The sequence below is a fragment of the Bos javanicus genome, chromosome 12 (assembly GCF_032452875.1).
Source record: "Bos javanicus breed banteng chromosome 12, ARS-OSU_banteng_1.0, whole genome shotgun sequence".
Classification (NCBI taxonomy): Eukaryota; Metazoa; Chordata; class Mammalia; order Artiodactyla; family Bovidae; genus Bos; species Bos javanicus.
The window spans coordinates 3,526,710-3,541,995 of NC_083879.1; positions in this window are offsets into that span (position 1 = coordinate 3,526,710).

The following is a 15,286-nucleotide window of genomic DNA, read 5'->3' on the forward strand; positions in this document are numbered from 1 at the left end:
TCAGTTCAGTTCAGTTCAGTTGCTCGGTCGTGTCTGCCTCTTTGCGACCCCATGAATCGCAGCACACCAGGCCTCCTTGTCCATCACCAACTCCCGGAGTTCACCCAGACTCAAGTCCATCGAGTCAGTGATGCCATCCAGCCATCTCATCCTCTGTCGTCCCCTTCTCCTCCTGCCCCCAATCCCTCCCAGCATCAGGGTCTTTTCCAATGAGTCAATTCTTCACATGAGGTGGCCAAAGTATTGGAGTTTCAGCTTCAGCATCAGTCCCTCCAATCAACACCCAGGGCTGATCTCCTTTAGGATGGACTGATTGGATCCTCTTGCAGTCCAAGGGACTCTCAAGAGTCTTCTCCAACACCACAGTTCAAAAGCATCAATTCTTCAGCACTCAGCTTTCTTCACAGTCCAACTGTCATATCCATACGTGACCACTGGAAAAACTATAGCCTTGAATAGACAGACCTTTGTTGGCAAAGTAATATCTCTGCTTTTCAATATACTCTCTAGGTTGGTCATAACTTTCTTTCCAAGGAGTAAGCATCTTTTAATTTCATGGCTGCAATTACCATTTGCTATATAGTAGGTCTTTACTAGTTATCCATTTTAAATATAGCAGTGTGCAAATGTTCATCCCAAACTCCCTAACTATCACTTCCCCCCATCCTTCCTCCTGGCAACCAGAAGTTCATTCTCTATGTCTGTGAGTCTCCTCATGTTTTGTAACTTCATTTATATCATTTCTTTTTAGATTCCAAGTATAAGAGATGTCATACAATATTTCTCTTTATCTGACTTACTTCACTTAGTATGACAATCTCTAGGTTCATCCATGTTGCTGCAAATGTATTATTATCATTCTTTTTAATAGCTGAGTAATATTTGAAAAGAATTTTAAATAATTAATTGTGCTTCTACTATGCCATGCACATACTAGGCTATTGGAATACAAAATTTACCAAGTTAGACGTGGTCCAACATTTATACCATGTGAGCTCCTGGAGGAAAAGAGATGGATAAATGAGTAAAAAAAGAATAAAATTTAAATAGTGGTAAGAAAAAGGAAAGAAGTACAAGAATGAGGTGAGACTATGTGGTAGTGGGGTGGATATTTTAGATGTGATGGTCAAGGAATGTTTCCCTGAAAAGATGTAATATATTATAATGTTATGTGAATATGCAATATTATGTAAAATATGTAATATTGTGGGTTTTTCTTGTATATTTTAAGAAGATTCTGAATGTGTCAACTCATCAGTAAAGCAATAAGAGCATGCCTGATAAGTGTTGATCATTATTAGAAAATGATGATTGTTTTTCAAGAATTTTTAGATAAACTCCTAATATATTTGTTTTTCCTTTCTTTGATTCATAAAATAAACATTTTTAAAACATTCAGAAACTGATCTTAGATCAGACCTATTCTGTAAACAGTTTTACTTCTCTTGTAATTTAATTAATTTCTGATAAATAATTATATTAAGAGAGATCTAGTTTTTAAGTGTAATGCCATGCCCTTTATTCCAGTCCAAAAAATATGCAGGTATTTGAAGGCTTGTAATGCCACTGTCATTGAAATTAGAGATCTGTTTATATTATATGTCATGATTTTTCTCTCTATCTGCAAATCACTTTACTTTAAAAGCAATGGATATGTTTAGCCTTTCTCTTCAAAGAGATTTAAACAATTGAGGCAACTCTTTTTCTTCTTCCTTTTTTTTCATTTCTGAATTATACTATCTTTCCCCTTGCCATTATAGAGATGTGTTGCAAGATTGCTGTGAGGTCATGTTCTATGCTTATGGTAATTTAATGTATATCGCAGAAACTCCAAAGATCCACATTATCAAATATAGCAATTTAAAATTTCAATTAATGTATGTAAGCTTTGTGCATGAACACTAACACTTGAATGTATGAAGATAGTGAATTAGTTTGTATATAAACAATTGCCAGTATAAAAGCAAAAGTGTTTAAGTTTACATTGTTGTTGTTCAGTTGCCAAATTGTGTCTGACTCTTTGTGAACCCATGGGCTGCAGCACTCCAGGCTTCCCTGTCCCTCCCCATCTCCCGGAGTTTGCCCAAGTTCATGTCCTTTGAATCAGTGATGCCATCCAACCATCTTATCCTCTGTTGCTCTCTTCTCCTTCTTAAGTATATTGTAGAGGTTTATTTTGTGAATATTGCTCTTATTTTTATTAATAATGTGCTGGTATACAACTTTTATTAAAAAATAACATTAAAAGGTATTTGTTCTGACCTCCTTCTCAATTTTGTGTATTTAAAGTGTTGTTGAGATAGTTCAGTTCAGTCGCTCAGTCGTATCTGACTCTTTGTGACACCATGAATCTCAGCACACCAGACCTCCCTGTCCATCACCAACTCCTGGAGTCCACCCAAACCCGTGTCCATTGAGGGGGTTATGCCCTCCAACCACCTCATCCTCTGTTGTCCCCTTCTCCTTCTGCCCTCAGTCTTTTCTAGCATCAGGGTTTTTTCAACTGAGTGAGCTCTTTGCATCAGGTGGCCAAAGTATTGGAGTTTCAGCTTCAACATTAGTCCTTCCAATGAACACCCAGGACTGATCTGCTTTAGGATGGACTGGTAGGATCTCCTTGCAGTTCAAGGGACTCTAAAGAGTCTTTCCAACACCACAATTCAAAAGCATCCATTCTTCAGTGCTCAGCTTTCTTTATAGTCCAACTCTCACATCCATACATGACCACTGGAAAAACCATCGCCTTGACTAGATGGACCTTTGTTGGCAAAGTAATGTCTCTGCTTTTGAATATGCTCTCTAGGTTGGTCATAACTTTCCTTCCAAGGAGTAAGCATCTTTAAATTTCATGGCTGCAATCACCATCTGCAGTGATTTTGGAGCCCCCAAAAATAAAGTCAGCCAGTGTTTCCCCATCAATTTGCCATGAAGTAATAGGACTGGATGCCATGATCTTAGTTTTTTGAATGTTGAGCTTTAAGCCAACTTTTTCACTCTCCTCTTTCACTATCAAGAGGCTGTTTGGTTCTGCTTCACTTTCTGCCATAAGTGTGGTGTCATCTGCATATCTGAGGTTATTGATATTTCTCCTGTCAATCTTGATTCCAGTTTGTGTTTCATCCAGCCCAGTGTTTCTCATGATGAACTCTGTATATAAGTTAAATAAGCAGGGTGACAATACACAGCCTTGACATATTCCTTTTCCTATTTTGGAACCAGTCTATTGTTCCATGTACAGTTCTAACTGTTGCTTCCTGTCCTGCATTACAGGTTTCTCAAGAGGCAGGTCAGGTGGTCTGGTATTTCCATCTCCTTCAGAATTTTCCACAGTTTATTTTGATCCACACAGTCAAAGGCTTTGGCATAGTCAATAAAGAAGAAATAGATGTTTTTGGAACCCTCTGGCTTTTTTTGATGATCCAGCGGATGTTGGCAATTTGATCTCTGGTTCCTCTGCCATTTCTCAAACCAGCTTGAACATCTGGAAGTTCACGGTTCACGTATTGCTGAAGCCTGGCTTGGAGAATTTTGAGCATTACTTTACTAGCGTGTGAGATGAGTGCAATTGTGTGGTAGTTTGAGCATTCTTTGGCCTTGCCTTTCTTTGGGATTGGAATGAAAACTGACCTTTTCCAGTCCTGTGGCCACTCCTGAGTTTTCCAAATTTGCTGACATATTGAGTGCAGCATTTTCACAGCATCATCTTTCATGATCTGAAATAATTCAACTGGAATTTCATCACCTCCACTAACGTTGTTCGAAGTGATGCTTCCTAAAGCCCACTTGACTTCACATTCCAGGATGTCTGGCTCTAGGTGAGTGTGAGTGATCACACCATCGTGATTATCTGGGTCATGAAGATCTTTTTTGTATAGTTCTTCTGTGTATTCTTGCCACCTCAATATCTTCTGCTTCTGTTAGGTCCATACCATTTCTGTCCTTTATTGAGCCCATCTTTGCATGAAATGTTCCCTTGGTATCTCTAATTCTCTTGAAGAGCTCTCTAGTCTTTCCCATTCTGTTGTTTTCCTCTATTTCTTTGCATTGATCACTGAGGAAGGCTTTCTTATCTCTCCTTGCTATTCTTTGGAACTCTGCATTCAGGTGCTTATATCTTTCCTTTTCTACTTTACTTTTCTCTTCTCTTCTTTTCACAGCTATTTGTAAGGCCTCCTCAGACAGCCGTTTTTCTTTTTTGCATTTCTTTTTCTTGGGGATGGTCTTGATTCCTGTCTCTTGTACAATGTCATGAACCTCATTCCATAGTTCATCAGGCACTCTGTCTGTCAGATCTAGTCCCTTAAATCTATTTCTCACTTCCACTGTATAGTCATAAAATATTTGATTTAGGTCATACTTGAATGGTCTAATGGTTTTCCCTACTTTCTTCAATTTAAGTCTGAATTAGGCAATAAGGAGTCATGATCTGAACCATAGTCAGCTCCTGGTCTTGTTTTTGCTGACTGTATAGAGCTTCTCCATCTTTGGCTGCAAAGAATATAACCAATCTGGTTTCAGTGTTGACCATCTGGTGATGCCCATGTATAGTCTTCTCTTGTGTTGTTGCAAGAGGGTGTTTGCTGTGCCCATTGCATTCCTTTGGCAAAATTCTGTTAGCCTTTGCCCTGCTTCATTCCATATTCCAAGGCCAAATTTGCCTGTTACTCCAGGTGTTTCTTGACTTCCTACTTTTGCATTTCAGTCCCCTATAATGAAAATGACATCTTTTTAGGGTATTAGTTCTAGAAGGTCTTGTAGGTCTTCATAGAACTGTTCAATTTCAGCTTCTTTAGCATTACTGGTCAGGGCATAGACTTGGATTACCATGATATTGAATGGTTTGCCTTGGAAACAAACAGAGATCATTCTGTCGTTTTTGAGATTGCATCCAAATACTGCATTTCCCACTCTTTTGTTGACCATGATGGCTCCTCCATTTATTCTAAGGGATTCCTGCCCACAGTGGTAGATATAATGGTCATCTGAGTTAAATTCACTCATTCCAGTCCATTTTAGTTCACTGATTCCTAGAATGTCGACATTCACTCTTGCCATCTCCTATTTGACCACTTCCAATTTGCCTTGATTCATGGACCTGACATCCCAGGTTCCTATGCAATATTGCTCTTTACAGCATCAGACCTTGCTTCTATCACCAGTCACATCCACAACTGGGTGTTGTTTTTGCTTTGGCTGCATCCCTTCATTCTTTCTGGAGTTATTTTTCCACTGATCACCAGTAGCATACTGGGCACCTACTGACCTGGGGAGTTCATCTTTAAGTACCCTATCATTGTGCCATTTCATACTGTTTATGGGGTTCTCATGGCAAGAATATTGAAGTGGTTTGCCATTCCCTTGTCCAGCGGACCACATTCTGTCAGACTTCTCCATCATGACCCATCCATCTTGGGTGGCCCCACACAGAATGGCTAAGTTTCAATAAGTTAGACAAGGCTGTGTTGTTGAGATAATTACATCTTTAACTGAGAAGCAGGAGACAGAGGCTTCTGAGTATTCACCAACAACTCACTTCAAGGGACATTTTTATTATTAATTTATACTTATTAATCAGAAAGCATTTAGGTAATTATTAATAGTTAATTAACAATTATTAATCACAACTGTCATGGTCCAGGTGCAGGTTGGAAAAGAATTTCCAGACATGAGACAGAATGAGAAGGAAATAAAGTTTATTAGAGTGACAGACGCTGTTAGAACAACAGGCCATCTCAATAGAGAATGCACATTGAACAGGGGTCCTTAGTCCACAAATGCTCAAACTACTGCACAGTTGCACTCATCTCACATGCTAGTAAAGTAATGCTCACATTTCTCCAAGCCAGGCTTCAGCAATACATGAACCGTGAACTTCCAGATGTTCAAGCTGGTTTGAGAAAAGGCAGAGGAACCAGAGATCAAAAAACCAACATCCGCTGGATCATCGAAAAAGCAAGAGAGTTCCAGAAAACATTTATTTCTGCTTTGTTGACTATGCCAAAGCCTTTGACTGTGTGGATCAAAATAAACTGTGGACAATTCTGAAGGAGATGGAATTATCAGCTCACCTAACCTGCCTCTTGAGAAACCTGTAATGCAGGACAGGAAGCAACTGTTAGAACAGCACATGGAACAGACTGGTTCCAAACAGGAAAAGGAGTACGTCAAGGCTGTATATTGTCACCCTGCTTATTTAACTTATATGCAGAGTACATCATGAGAAACGCTGGGTTGGAAGAAGCACAATATCAATAACCTCAGATATGCAGATGACACCACCCTTATGGCAGAAAGTGAAGAGGAACTAAAAACCCTCTTGATGAAAGTGAAAGTGGAGAGTGAAAAAGTTGGCTTAAAGCTCAACATTTGGAAAAGGAAGATCATGGCATCTGGTCCCATCACTTCATGGGAAATAAATGGGGAAACAGTGGAAACAGTGTCAGACTTTATTTTTTTTTTGGGCTCCAAAATCACTGCAGATGATGACTGCAGCCATGAAATTAAAAGACACTTACTCCTTGGAAGGAAAGTTATGACCAACCTAGATAGCATATTAAAAAGCAGAGATATTACTTTCCCAAGAAAGGTCCATCTAGCCAAGACTATTGTTTTTCCAGTGGTCATGTATGGATGTGAGAGGCGGACTGTGAAGAAAGCTGAGCACCGAAGAATTGATGCTTTTGAACTGTGGTGTTGGAAAAGACTCTTGAGAGTCTCTTGGCCTGCAAGGAGATCCAACCAGTTCATCCTAAAGGAAAGCAGCCCTGGGTGTTCATTGTAAAGAGTGATGTTGAAGTTGAAACACCAATACTTTGGCCACCTGATGTGAAGAGCTGACTCATTTGAAAAGACCCTGATGCTAGGAACAATTGAGGGCAGGAGGAAAAGGGAATGGCAGAGAATGAGACAGTTTAATGGCATCACCGACTCAATGGACATGGCTTGGGTAGTTTCCGGGAGTTGGTGATGGACTGGGAGGCCTGGCATGCTGCGGTTCATGGGGTTGCCAAGAGTCGGACACAACTGAGCTAGTGAACTGACCTGAGTCTACTTATAGGGGTCTTGCGGGTCTTTTGCAAATTGGATGAGGCCCATATATTAAGTGAGGGGAAGAAGAGTAAGGCAAATATCTTTTACCTATGGGGTAGGAAAGGAGACAATTTATACTGCTCAGGAGGACCTGAAATCTATTAATAGGTACAACGTGTGGGAGGGAAGGACAATCAGGGTCTGGGTTTTTCCGTTCTTGCACTCTTAGACTCTCTTTGGTTTTATCTGCTCTTTCGTCCTTGGGTCACCATATTCTTCCCTCTCTTTAATTTTAGGGCCAATTCTTTGGCCCCTTTTGATACCCTGCGCATGTCTAACTATCTACCCATTTCCCTTCTCAGGCATTTGGGAGCCCAGTCTCAAAGGTAAAGGGGTGATGGCCACTCTCACTTCTTCAGGCTGTACAGGGGCATCATGGGGCTCTGGCTTCCCTTGGCCTGCTCTCTCAAGGTGCATTTGCAGAGGGAGATGAGAGTCCATGAAATAAAAGGTGACTTGTTTCAGCATCGTCTGGGTGTTGGTCACAGAATATTCTTTTTGTACTATCACTTGGAGATTTGCTGTATTCCAGAAGAAACAAACTTAACAAGCAAGTTAAAAGTACATGGACCAAAGATGAATAGAAGTAGAAAAGTTGCTCAGGGGTAAGCCAAGAGAACCAGGATCAGACATTTGTTTGTGACGTTGACGTTAGTGTTTCTCTAGGTACGAGAAGATGGAAGAATTTGGGCTCATAAAATCTTTACCTGCAAACGTCTGACTATCTGAAGACTGGTTCTTCTGGGTTTTCACAGGATGCCTTATCTCTGATCTCTACCCTGAACTGCTTTCAGGGGGTGTTGAAGGTCAGCAGCTTGCAGTGGTCATGATGTAATCTTGGTAGAGGCAGCTGGCAAGTGCCAACTTCCAGTCAGCAGGGTCCCTTCATAGCCCCATATTCGACCACGCTTTGGGGCATTTCATGGCCATTGTGTCCCGTGATGCAGGGAAGGCTCATTCCCAAGTCTACAGAAGATTCATTGACAGGCCACTCAATGTGCTGTTACTAGACCAGTCCTTGCAAGCAGCAAGTCTCTGAACCATACCTGTCTTACTAGCCTCTTGGTCAAGGAAAATAATCCCTCTTGCTGCTTCTTCCCATATCTAGAGTTGCATTATTAAAATCAATGTTCTCATATGGAACTGCATATCAGCAGTTTATCACATGCTCAGTTACACATTTGGTAACATAAGAAACAATCTTCTGAAACAAGTGACATAGAAAATAATATAGCTAGCATTTATTAGTAAGATCCAAGCAAGAATTTAAGTCAAGAACTTTCATTAGGTATAGCCCAGTATACCGCAGGTCATCTGACTACCTTTGTTAAATGACTACACCCTGGTGTTAATCTCCTGGTTGTACATCATGGAGCATCTGATCTTTATCTGAAGATTGCTTACTGAGATAAGCTTTAGAAACAAACTTATAGTGTCTTTTTTAATAACTTAATCTTTTAGCAATATAACATAACAACAAGGAAGTGTCTCAGAAGTGAGTCTTAGTAAACACTAGACCTTAATTGGGGCTTCCTTGGTGGCTCAGACGGTATAGCTTCTGCCCGAAATGTGGGAGACCCGTGTTCGATTCCTGGGTCAGGAAGATCCCCTGCAGAAGGAAATGGCAATCCACTTCAGCAACTCTTGCCAGGAAAATGCCATGGACGGAGGAGCCTGATAGGCTACAGTCTATGAAGTCACAAAGAGTCAGACACGACTGAGCGACTTCACTTTCACTTTCAGACCTTAATTAACAAAACTAGAAACTTAGTTTAACAATTAACAAAACTTCAGTGAAACATGATTTTTTCATTATGAGGGCATTAACCCCATAGATAGGGAAGGCTTTAACCCATCAAATAAAAATGAGGTTTGTCAGGGAGCCAGGAAAAGCCAAGCAGCCGTCTTGGATCTTCCATAGCCCTGGCTCTGATTTACAGTTATTGTTCACACATTTTTAATTCCCCAGTTTAGGAGTAGACTGTTGCCATGTTTTAAGGACATCAGAATAGCAAAAATCTAACAGTGAGGCGTTATTTTTTGTAGAAGCAGAATGAGTTTTACATGTACCATAATCTTAAGTAATGCTTATTTACTTTACCAAAGTAACAAAAGATTTTAAAAACAAATATAAATCACTTAAAGGCAAAAAAAAATTCATAATCTGTTATCGAAAGCTTCATTCTAAGCAAGCTTTGTTCTCTTAACATAGCGAGTAGACTAAATTCCAGTCTGTTATCAGTTTACCAAGTAACAAACAAACAAAATTTGTTTATCACTTAATTTTAGAAAAGTCTTTTCCATAAATCTTGAAGTAGCAGCATTCTTGCAATTGTATCAGAGTGAAACCATAGAAGGCACATTTAAAATCTTATTAAACTGCAACTGACAAAGTAACCTGGTCATTGCTGTGACTTGTAACACTATAACATGATAACTAGAATTATAACTGACAACATTTTATCAGGGCATATCAGATCTATATGAATTCCATATAATTTTAGGATATCTATATCAGTAACATCAACCATACAGTATAACCTGAGAAGATTTATCCTCCTTCAACAGCACTTCCCATGTAATTTAACATGTCCAATGAACCCAGGTAGTTTAATAGCTCTTTGGGATGTCTCAGGGGCCGTCTGAAATATCTCAAAGTTAGCTAGAAGTCAAGATATTTAGGAAGTTTCATCGATAAATGTCAAAAGGGTTTATAACACTCAGTCAGATACAATCATATAAGATCATTGTGAAACTATATATTCACTTAGCCAAACTAACAAAGAAGATTTCAAAGGTAAACATAGAACACATTACTTCAGAGGTAAAGAAACTTAAAATCCCTTATCAAAAGCAGTTCAGTATCTCAAGAAAGCCTGTATTTATGCACAAAACTCTTCCCTTGGGGTGCATTTTCCATCACACCTTCTTATCACTTTCTGTATCCATTACTTTGTTCTCCCATCCTGAAACAGCCACCTGTAAGTCAGACTTACTTCCTTTTCTCTTTGAAAAATGTAATTTCATTCCTCATACATTCTTTACTGAAAACACACATCGTATTTTCCTTAAGCAACCAAGAACTGGCCTTTATATTAGCATTCTATAGATTGGTGAACATAAATACCAGTACAATTTCTAAAAAAATATTCTAGAGAATATCTCAGGATGTCATCAAACATTATTCATTAGTAGTCCAAAATCTCTTTAGTTTCTGTGTAAGAGGAAGTTAGTGTTAAGTAGCGAATGTTTCAGAATCTTATTTTATTTGGGAATGTTCTAGCTATTCAATAAACTTCCATCACTTAGTTAAGCACAACCCTAGAAATTCAGTTTACCAAAATCTAGAGAGACTGTTTTAGACAGACATTTATAAAGTATGATTATTCTTAATAGAGTTTATCCCAAAGCTCATATCTCATTTACATTTTTTTGAAGTTTCTTCACTCAAGGTACTTTCTTTGTTGACAAACTTGTAATGGATATAACAATATAACAACATTTAACTTATAATAAGTTATAATAAGTTCCTTGGAGAAGGAAATGGCAACCCACTCCAGTGTTCTTGTCTGGAGAATCCCAGGGACGGGAGCCTGGTGGGCTTCCATCTATGGGGTCGCACAGTCGGACACGACTGAAGCGACTTAGCAGTAGCAGCAACTTATAATAAACCTAGGCACAATGAAAATACCATGCTTAATGTTAATGACTCTTAGACATGTCTATATTAGATTAACAAACAAGCATTAATACTAGATATTTAATATTGACTATTTCCCAGTTCACATGAATATGATATTCATATAGGTTAATTTCTCTTGTATTTAGAATTGTCTGATTTACAAGTGCTTACTTTTCTTTAGGCCAATTATATTAGAACTCATTTACAACTTCAGCAATATTATTAAAAAAAAAAACCCAAAAAGATACACACTGAGACATACATAAATTCAGAAAGACAGACATAGATCTCATAGTTTTTTGCTTGAGATTGAACATGTCTCTTTGACACCCCCCTCCCCACCTCCTTTTTTTTTTTGCTTGAAGTTCTGATTTGCCCAAACCTGAGGTCTCAGGCAAAGTGGGCTGTGTATTTCAAGAACATGGAAAGGGTTAACTTCAAGCTCTTTCCTAGGCAGGGCTTTTAACAAGCTAGTTGTTTTTCATTGCATTTGCAAAAAGAACTGGTTTTGCAGTTTTCAAGAAAAAAATTTCATTTTAACCAGTTTTCTCTGGAGTCTAAAGAATGTCATGGCTATCCTGTGTCAAAAAGTCATCTTTCCTTCCTGTAGTCATAGTTTTATACCTAAATTATAGACCAAATAGTGCTCAAATTGACTCAGATATCAGGGAAGATCAGCTGATAAAAATCTTGAATTGTCCCTCTGGTGGGAAGTGAGGTCTTTGTTCCATCAGAAGAATCTGAAGAGTTTGGGAATTTGCAGGAGTAGAGGAAGCTTGGTCCCTCCCCACCCTGAGAAACAGGAGGATTTAGAAGGGAATTCTTTAGCATGCTCAGGAGTGGGGAAACTTGGTTCCCTCCCCAACTGAGAGATAAGCATAGAGGAGAGTTTTTGATCCTTCAGACTTTTGAATATCAGAGAAAGACCTGGACCAAAGGGAACTTCAGAATCCTTTCCTATAGATCATCTGGATATGAAAGGTCAAGTAGGGGTTGTCTAGGAAATCTGATGGAGAGAGACAAAGGGGGACAGGAGACAGGGAGGCAACAGAAAGACATGAGGCATGAGTCCCTCAAACCTGGATTCTGACTGAGGGCCATGAAGGACTGAACGTATGGAAGTTCTGAGTCCTTTCCCTGCTTTTGGCAAAAGCTAGTGTGCCATTCAGAGGCCATTTGGGGGGGGGTGTCCCCCAGTTTGTATTGGGGCCAGGCCTTTTGGAGGTTCAAAATCTTCCAGTTTCTGAGAATGTAGCAAGGGGTGAGTTCTGAGAGAGGCTCCCAGGACATACTAGACCACTTTTAGCTTACCTGCCATAGAATGGGGGTACTGAGAGTCACCGGCTGACAGAAAGGCATCCCTTTTGCCCCAGTGAACTCTCTGTGCGACTAACGGCACAAAAATGGCCGACCATCCCAACAGTCACATCCGACAGTGAGAGGTGACCCCTGAGAACCGGGCAGCTAAGGCACCATGTGACCCTGGGCAGAGAATGACAGAGATTCCCAGGAGCAACCGGATGATTCACCATTTGATGATTCCCTGAAACACAGAAGGAACTCTTGGGATGGCTCAGAGGCAACACCTAGGCTCTTGTAAATCAATCCAGAACAAAAGGGAAAGAAGTGAATGTGACAGGGAAGAAGGCTGAGGAACATGCCTTATAATCCTATTGGGGTAGCGGTGGCCAGGGAATGATGGTCTCTGCTTTGCTCCAACTATTATGTGCCTGACATGGCACATGGACATTGTCTTGCTGGGGGTGGATGCCCTTGTGGCCTGATCCATTCTGTGGCCCCTTATCCTCTCACGGGGTTCTTCATGTGGTCGGCGCCCTAAAGGCTTTTAAGTGCCTGACCCGTGCTCATACAATATTGCTTGGCCTAATCCTCAGTTGGAAAGAAGACAAAGGAGAGACCCTCACCCATTCAGGCAGCAGCTACTGAGGCACGGTGAGCAGCGGGGCCTTTGGAACACACCGGAGGGTGACCCTGGCCAGAGTTCCTCAGTTGCTTCCTAGCACTCGCCTGTTTGCAGAGGGTGCCTATGAGAAAGGAGACGTGAGGAGGTGGGGAAGAGGCCCCAAGCTCCCCGTATGGGCCACCAAAAATGTCGTGGTCCGGGAGGGGGTTGGAAAAGAAATTCCAGACATGAAGCAGAATGAGAGGGGAATGAAGTTTATTAGGAGTGGGAGACGCTATTAGAACAGCAGGCCAGCTCGAGGGAGAAGGACGTTAAAAAGTCCACTTTTATCAGGGTACAAGGATTGGGATAGGGATCTTGCATGTCATTTGCTGAATGGATGAGGCACATATACTGAGTCAGGTGGCGACGAGTAAGGCAAATATTTTCTCCCTATGGGGTAGGATAGGTGGTGGTTCAGATGGTAACGGTCTGCCTACAATGCGGGAGACCTGGGTTCAATCCTTGGGTCAGGAAGATCTCCTGGAGAAGGAAATGGCAACCCACTCCAGTATTCTTGCCTGGAATATCCCATGGATGGAGGAGCCCGGTGGGCTACAGTCCATGGGGTCACAAAGAGTTGGAGACGACTGAGCGACTTCACTCACTATGGAGTAGGAGGGGAGACAGGTTATACTGCTCAGGAGGACCTAAAATCCATTGATAGTTACAACCTGGGGGAGGGAAGGATGATCAGGGTCTGGTTTTTCTGTTCCTGCGTTCCAAGACCCTCCTTGGTTTTACCTGCTCTTTCGTCCTTGGGTCACCACAACAACATCTTTTAGGTGATTATTTATCACATGAGCAATTTTCTGTCTTACAGTTGGCTTATTGCTTAACTAGCAGGGAATTTGGTAAAAAAAAAAGTCTAGTGACAGAAGTGCCAAAGGATCTTTGGAAAGAATTTTACTAAAACCCAGTAAATTGTATTTTCGCTAAAAGATATCACTGAAAAAACTTTGGAATATTCCATATTATCTTTTAGAGCTACAAAATAAAAGTTATTACAGCATTTAGCTTAGTACAAGGACACAAAACTCTGAACATGTGATGTTAGTGAAATTATTCATTTAAAACATTTCATTTCTCTAAAGGTAGAAAAAAGGAAAAGGAACTCTTTTCCAAAATGTCTTTAAAGAAAGAAATTGAATTACAAGATTTTTAGCATACAAATATTTGTTTTTATAGGAGGGGACAGAATTTGGTAGGATAATCTGGTTAGTGTAAAGTAGGTGTGGTCACAGGATGAAAAGGAGGAAGAAACATAAAGAAAACAATCAGTAAATTTAAGTCTTGATCTCAAGTTGTTTATGTTAATTATAAAGTAACTTGTGGAGCACTTTAATTACATTGTGCTTTCTGTTTCTTTAATGATGGACATGTTTATGACAATGAAGAAGAATATTCCATACAATCTGGCTTTCTCTTTATTTCTTTTATACAACATTTTATGAAATAAAGGAGTCACTTTTTAAAAACATCTTCCTGATGATAGCATTCTCATTTTTCTGAAACAATTATTTATAAATTACCACCATTTACAATACTAACCAAAAGAAAACAAAATAAAAATTACTTTTTTTTTTTTTTAGTACAGAAATTCTGAAAATATGTAAACAACCTAGGCATATTTAGTATGGAACATATTTTTTTAAGTGAGAAGACTTATAACATTTTAAATTTATCACATTTACACTTATAAGATTAATGGATAAAAGATAAAAGTCCTTAAGCATTGAAGAAATCTCCAATATCAGATTTGTTTTAATACATTGAGTCATCTTTCTTCAAAGAAAGACCTTCCCAACCTTTAGTGCTGCTCGTAATGAGACTAGGTTATTTGGTAATTTTTTATTTCTATGTTCTGGAAATCAGAGAGTAGCCCTATAATTGGAATCCCTATGATAGAATTGGATAAAAAATTTAGCTTATTTCCCTAGGATTGAAATTTCTAGCCTTTTACACATATGAGATCTTAATGACAAAGTTTTGTTTAGGGATATATGAAGGCAAGTAGGTGGTATGGTAGTATTGAGGCTATTCAAAGAGACAGCATTAGCTCAGCTGTTTGAAATATTTGAGAGACTTTTCAACAACTCAAAGAAGAAGAAAACAAATGCCTAGGAAAAATGTGCTTCTTCAGCAATCGTTTCTTGAACATCTATAGTGTTCTGGGCAAAAATGACACTGACAATTTAGATATTAAAACAAAAATTTATACTTACATTTTAATTGAGACAAAGGACAAGCAGTAATTATAAATTGTTAGTGTGTTATGAATGATAAAGGTGGTCTGGCAGCACAGGGAGGTCTTAAGCTCAGTCTGAGGCAGAGTTTCTGGACAGAGTGTGGACCTAATAATCCTTCAAGAATGAGAGGTGAAGAAAAACATACTTTCAGGGAGTCAGAGAGGTCTGTGAAAAGGAAACACTTGGTGGAACTTGAGGCACCTTTAGAGAACTTCCAGTTGTACCATGATCGGGAATTAGGGTGTGAATGATGAGGGGCTGGAGGGGAGATGGCTCCAGAAGGAATCTAGATCTGGGAAGTCT